Source organism: Euprymna scolopes, chromosome 8 (assembly GCF_053919585.1).
Source record: "Euprymna scolopes isolate OS-2025 chromosome 8, ASM5391958v1, whole genome shotgun sequence".
Classification (NCBI taxonomy): domain Eukaryota; kingdom Metazoa; phylum Mollusca; class Cephalopoda; order Sepiida; family Sepiolidae; genus Euprymna; species Euprymna scolopes.
Window position 1 is genome coordinate 137,214,935 of NC_136489.1, and position 6,755 is coordinate 137,221,689.

Below are 6,755 nucleotides of genomic sequence, written 5' to 3' on the forward strand. Positions count from 1 at the left end.
AACCACGACGAGGCTTCAGAAATCAAGGCTGCATCATCTGGGAAACGCTTTCCTTTCAAAAACAACTTCATGGCTGGGAAGAGGTGAAAGTCAGAGGGTGCAAGGTCAGGAGAGTAGGGACGATGGCGGAGGATTTCATAACCACACGCCCGTGCTTCTGATCTGGCAACATGCGAGTTGTGGACCGGAGCGTTGTCCTGCAGGAGGAGGCTACCTTTGCTGATCTTGCCCCGCCTCTTGATTTTAATAGCTTCTCTTAATTTCCTCAAAAGTAATAGGCTCCTGTAATTGTGGTACCCTTTGCCAGGAAATCTGTTATCACTACTCCGTCCTGGTCCCAGATGACTGTGAGCATGACCTTGCCAGCGGATGGCCTGCACCCTTGCTTTCTTTGGAGGTGGTGAGTCCAAGTGCTTCCACTGCATTGACTGGGCTTTGGTCTCTGGATCATAGTGATGAACCCACGTTTCATCCTGTCTTTTGAAAAACTTTGACTCATCTTCTTGGCACATCTCCAAATTCATCCTCGAGCACTCAATGCATTCTCACTTCTGGATGGTGTGAGCAACCTGAGAATCCATCTGGCAGACACCTTATGCATATGCAAATGGTCATGAATGATAGTTTCCACAGACCCTGTATTAATCTTGACATCTTGGACTATTTGGCGAATAGTAATGCGCCGATCTTCCAAAATAGCAGTCTCAACTTGATGGACAGATGCCTCATCAATGGCAGAAGGGGTGGGGGGCGACCAGGTCTGAGAGCTGTTTCAACAGACTTCCAGCCATGTTTGAATTCACGATGCCAGCGTTTTACAAGGTCATATGATGGGGCATTATCACCATAAGTTTCTTTCATTTCATCAAAAGTCTCTTGTGGTGTGCGTCCTTTCACATACAAAAACCGGATTACTGCTCGATATTCAACAAGCTCCATTTCACACCTGACTCAGTTCAAACACCTGTAAAACAGAAACCACAATTAGTTCAGAGCTGTAATTTGCCAGATAACCCGTAGAGATATAAATCATTGCACATGCAAAATTTTAGCTAGATTAGACAACTGGAAGTGAGTCAGAGGCATTACTTATGGCACGCCCCTCGTATTTCCCTTAGCACTACACGAAAGACTAGCTTGGTATACATATAAATATTGAAAAAAAAAAACATTTAAAGGTGGTAATTTATGCTAAACATCTCATATGTGTCACAAATTTTAGCACATAATTGCTCATTTAAGAGTTGAATGATTAAATTAACTTGATTATTTTATAAACTGAAAAATAATTATATTCCGAGTAAAAGAGAAATATATATATTCCAAGTAAAAGAGAAATATGTATTTTACTGATATATGCAGCAACAAAAAAATATTTTACTTAATATTATATTATATTATTTTTAAAACATTCCTGTTAGTTGCATTTAGATTATTTTTACTTATTAAACAATTCAAACTAGTGTTGGGATGATTAATCCTAAAAGTCAGAACTTTTAGGAGTATTGATATCGGAATAAGAAAAATTTGTGTCCATTTTTCCAATGCAAAGAAACGATTCTTTTAATTGTTTATTTTTTTGCTTAATTTAAACTTAATTTTTATTGCTGATAAATATTCATTGATTTTAAACTATCAATAAAATTAAAATCTATAGATCACCTACACCCATATTAGAGTAGTTTTATGTTTGTGGAAATATATGCACTTATCATAGGGGTGTTTACAGTAACTTGAAACATAATTTTTAAAAAAACAGCTCTATAGGTAAATATTTACAGATTTTAAAGAATCGTAATCAGTAATTGTATTAGCATTGATAATTAAAACAAGAATCAGTAATTATATTGAAATTAGAAAAAATATTGGAATCGTCCCATCACTACTTCATACTGTATTTTTTGTTATTAATAACATCTATACAAATATTAAAAATTTGGATTATCTTAAAATATCTCTTATATTATTGCATTTCAGAAAATGTTGGCTCTCTGTAAAGATTGTCCAACATTAGCTTGTTCGGTCAGTTTTCTTGCCTCTTTCTTTTTACCTTTTATCCTTTTGTGGTCAGAAATTGACCCAGAATGAAGAAGATCAGCATAAGTAAAAAAAAAAAAAGTCTACGCAGACTCAGACGATTTGCAATAGGAATTAAGAGTTTTCTCATAATGCGTAAACAGTGTCTTCTTATCTACTTTGAAAAACGAGTGTACAATTCCATGGCTTTCTATTATCCAGCATGTAATATTTATTGTATACTAGAGTGTGTTAGCATGCATGTGTGTATTTGTATGTCTCCTCCGCCCCTCTCTCTTTCTGTGATTACGACTCTACCCAAGGAAATTGAGAGGTGGGGAAACCAGTGTGCCGCTCAAGTTGGAACGCAAGTACATTAAAATGTCATATTATCTAAAGGCATATTAGGTGACATCAAAAGAGGAAAAGCATCTACAGCTTGCGCACAAAGCTTACACAAAGCCGTATCTGATAGCTGAAAAGTTTTACTACTCTAAAAAGCAACTAAATCTCATTGCGATCCTTGGGTTTTCTGCTCTTTTGCCGCCATAACTTCTTTCCAGGAATCTTCTTAGTCTTAAAATGACTGGACATTAAAGAAACTGTCCTTGCCACTGTGAGTGACCTCCCACCTTATCCACTTCCTAATTGAAATCTGTCCTCATCCTACACCTTCCTTGACGCTGGTTATAATAAGACCAGCAGTGGACTCCAATGAACCAGAAAGCGAAAGTGCCAAAGATATTTGATCTTCTTATAGGTTTAATAGTTGCCACCCAGAATGGCACAGTTACATTCTATTTACATTTTTACGAGGAAGTTAAAATCTGTGGTATTCAAATATTATATCGAGAAAAGTAGGTGAAAATATTCTGCAAATAAAACAGACATTTTTGTATCCTCCACTCTATAATAATGAGCATTATATATATATATATATATATATATATATATATATATATATATATATATATATACTGCAATAGAAAAATGTGAGCATGAAAAGTAATATGGTTAAGCTTAAACATGGAAAAGTAAAGGACTAGCTGTTAAAACTGGGAAAGAAAAAGACATTCTAGTAAAACATATAAATTTATAACTTAAAATATTGAAGTATAAAGAATTGATTATATAATGTTATAATTGAATTAAAACAAAAATTCTTAATGCTGCAATATTTTGCGTTATAAATTTATTATTGTAATCCATGATTTTTCCAGACTTCCAGTAAATTCACTTGTTCTTTGTTTTATTTCAGTCTTATTTTTTGTGCCCCCATAAACATAACATACACATATCTAATAACAATGTACGGCACTCGTCTGCTTTCAATAAAATCCCTCCAATTATCTCCCTTTCATGCTTTCATTCTCTCTTTCATTTCATGCCCTAGCTAGCATTTACACAAAGTTATCAAAAACTGTGCTTACAAAAACAAACTTTTGATAATTTCAAAGTCGTAGCCTCAGATGAATTGGACAGTGATAAAATTAATTAATTCAAACCTTTAGCATCTATATGCGACATGTGTTGGTTCATTCCTACTTTGATTTCGGTGTATATGTCTGTATTTGTTCAGATGAATTAGGCATTAACAGAATTAGTAGATTCAAAACTGTATTTTTAAATTTTTATTTAATGTTTAAACTTTTATTTTAATGTAATGTGAATTGTTTCCTTCGTAACCGTTAAATACATGCTTTTACTAGGTAGATGAGTTACTTATCTTGCCTTTGGTAACATTTATTCGTTTGGTATTTATTTTTTCTCCCCTTTTTTTCGTTCTTGGATCGTCTGGAAAATCATTCACTAGGCGAGAAGAAATAAACAAATTACCAAAACAAAACAATGAAATGAAAAATCTAAGAAACTTTTTTTTTTCATTTTTTTTTCAAACTAGGTGAAACAATAAATAAACAAAAAAACAAATGTTACCAAAGACAAGCTAAGTTACTTTTTTACCTAACCAGTTTTTTTGTGTATTAATTCATTTATTTTGATTTTTTTTACACTGCTTTTATTCTTAACTAAAAAAAGACAAGCTAAGTTACTTTTTTACCTAACCAGTTTTTTTGTGTATTAATTCATTTATTTTGATTTTTTTTACACTGCTTTTATTCTTAACTAAAAAAAGACAAGCTAAGTTACTTTTTTACCTAACCAGTTTTTTTGTGTATTAATTCATTTATTTTGATTTTTTTTACACTGCTTTTATTCTTAACTAAAAAAAGACAAGCTAAGTTACTTTTTTACCTAACCAGTTTTTTTGTGTATTAATTCATTTATTTTGATTTTTTTTACACTGCTTTTATTCTTAACTAAAAAAAGACAAGCTAAGTTACTTTTTTACCTAACCAGTTTTTTTGTGTATTAATTCATTTATTTTGATTTTTTTTACACTGCTTTTATTCTTAACTAAAAAAAGACAAGCTAAGTTACTTTTTTACCTAACCAGTTTTTTTGTGTATTAATTCATTTATTTTGATTTTTTTTTACACTGCTTTTATTCTTAACTAAAAAAAACACATTAAAATTGATTTGTTTGCTATTCTGGAAGATAACATTGTTTTTAGTAATTTCATTTCATTATTTTTGTTTGTTTTCTTTTTCATTTGATTGTTTTGTTTTGGTAATTATGCAGAGAAACGGCTATAAAATTCATCTTTTACGGTATCTTTTGTTTATGAAATTATTATGTAAAACCACAGTCCTATTTGGAAAAAAAAACGAAAACATTTCTTAGTTGTTTTCATTTGATTGTTTTTTTTTTTGGTAATTATATAGAGAAAGGACGATGAAATTCAATTTTTATGGTATCTTTCGTTTATTAAAATGTTATGTGAGACAACAGTCTAGTTGAAACAACAACAAAAAACATTTCTTAGTTGTTTCATTTCATTATTAACATATTCATAACAAGACAGAGTAGTTAAAAATTAAAACACTTATTATTAGTTCTCGTTATCAGCAGTTGAGTCCTTGTTGTTTTTTTTTTTCTTGCTAAGCTGTACAGTCGACTCGCTAATTTCGCTTTGCTAAAATTAGCATTCAGTTTCATTTTTTCATCCGTTTTCGGCCGCCATCTTGCATACGACTTTAGTCAAGATTGCTCATTCCTTGTATTTTTCTATATTATTTTGTTAAATAATTAAATACTTTGAAAAGTGTTTGATTATTAGTTTAATTATTTTGGGAGTTTATTTTACAATACACAGAGATTCGAAAAAGTGGTAAAAAAAAAATATATACAACAGATAAATATTACCATTGGCTATAAAAGTTACTCTGCAACCTACCTGAATCATTTATTGGTGTTTTAAAGTAGTTTTAAACGCTCTTTATTTCACTTTAAATATTAATTTTTTATAAGTCATAATAAATCAAGATGACGAAAAATGCTCTTCTTTTTCGTGAAGAAGGAGCCTTGTTTTCAGATTTGTTTTTGCACACATTTTTCAAGACTAAATTGCTGATAAATAGAAAATAAAATACTCAACAAAATTGGAAAGTGGTCAAAAACTAATATATAACATTTAAAATAGAAAATAAAATGAAAGGCTCGTTCCTCGTAAGTTTCTTTTTTGGGGAGGTGTTAGTGACGTGCTCTCCCTCCCTCTGTATATATATATTTTTAGGGATAGGTATCTCAGAAAACTGATTTTTTTTAGGGGGGAGGATATCTCACCTTTTGTGGTACTAATATGAAACAACACAAGAAGGTGCTTATGCAGAGAAATACCGTGCTATTTTTTTAATTGTATTTTTAATTTTTTCAGAATATTTGCATGAATTTTCAAAGAAAGTACCGTAATGAAAGGAATGAAGGTGAGTGAGGCGGCATTCAGTAAAAAGCGAAAATCAAAAGAAGAGGAAGCAAAAAAGAATAAAGGCTGTTGAAATTCATTGACTTCTATGGCTGAAATGGCAGAAACAAAAGGCGAAAATAATTCTGAAGCAGAAGATAAAGTTGATATTGCTAACGTTGATGCTCTTACTTTGGAAGTTGACATTAACAGCGTTGATACATCAAAAATTGTCAATGATGATAATGCGCGTGAAGTTGAAGAATTGAAAAGACAATCATTAGTTGGCGCGAAAATATACACTGCAATTAATTTTTCAGATGTTAGTCTATGGCCTGTTATGATTAACCATGATATTCGCGCTATGCTTGTCCAGCAGGGCACCTTGATCATGAATTCAAGGAAGTAACGCGACCAGGAACGAAAATAAAATGGAAATAAAAATAAAAGACAACGTTAGAAAGCTAACAAAAAATGGTTCTATTGGGTTTTGTGGAATGGTGAGAAAAATTTGTGAACATGGATGGTGTATTCTCCTTCCAGAGAAGCCTTATTTTGTTTCTGCTGCAGACTGTTTTCAACTGGACTGTCGAGTTTTTCTGCTGATGCTGGTTTTATGAATTGATGGAAATTAAATCCAAAAGTATATGAACTTGAAGCTAGCACATCTCATGCTTAGGCATTCGTTAACTGGAAGGAGCTAGAGATCTGACTTGTAAGTAATTAACAAAGTAGAGCAACATCTTATTGAGAAGGAAACTAAGAAGTGGTAAGAAATCCTAACTAGATTGCTGGACATCAAGTTTCCTGGGAAGACATCCAGGATGATAAAAGACATCCAGGTTGATAAAAGACACTCAGGATGATAAAAGACATCCAGGATGATAAAAGACATCCAGGATGATAAAAGACACCCAGGATGATAAAAGACGCCCA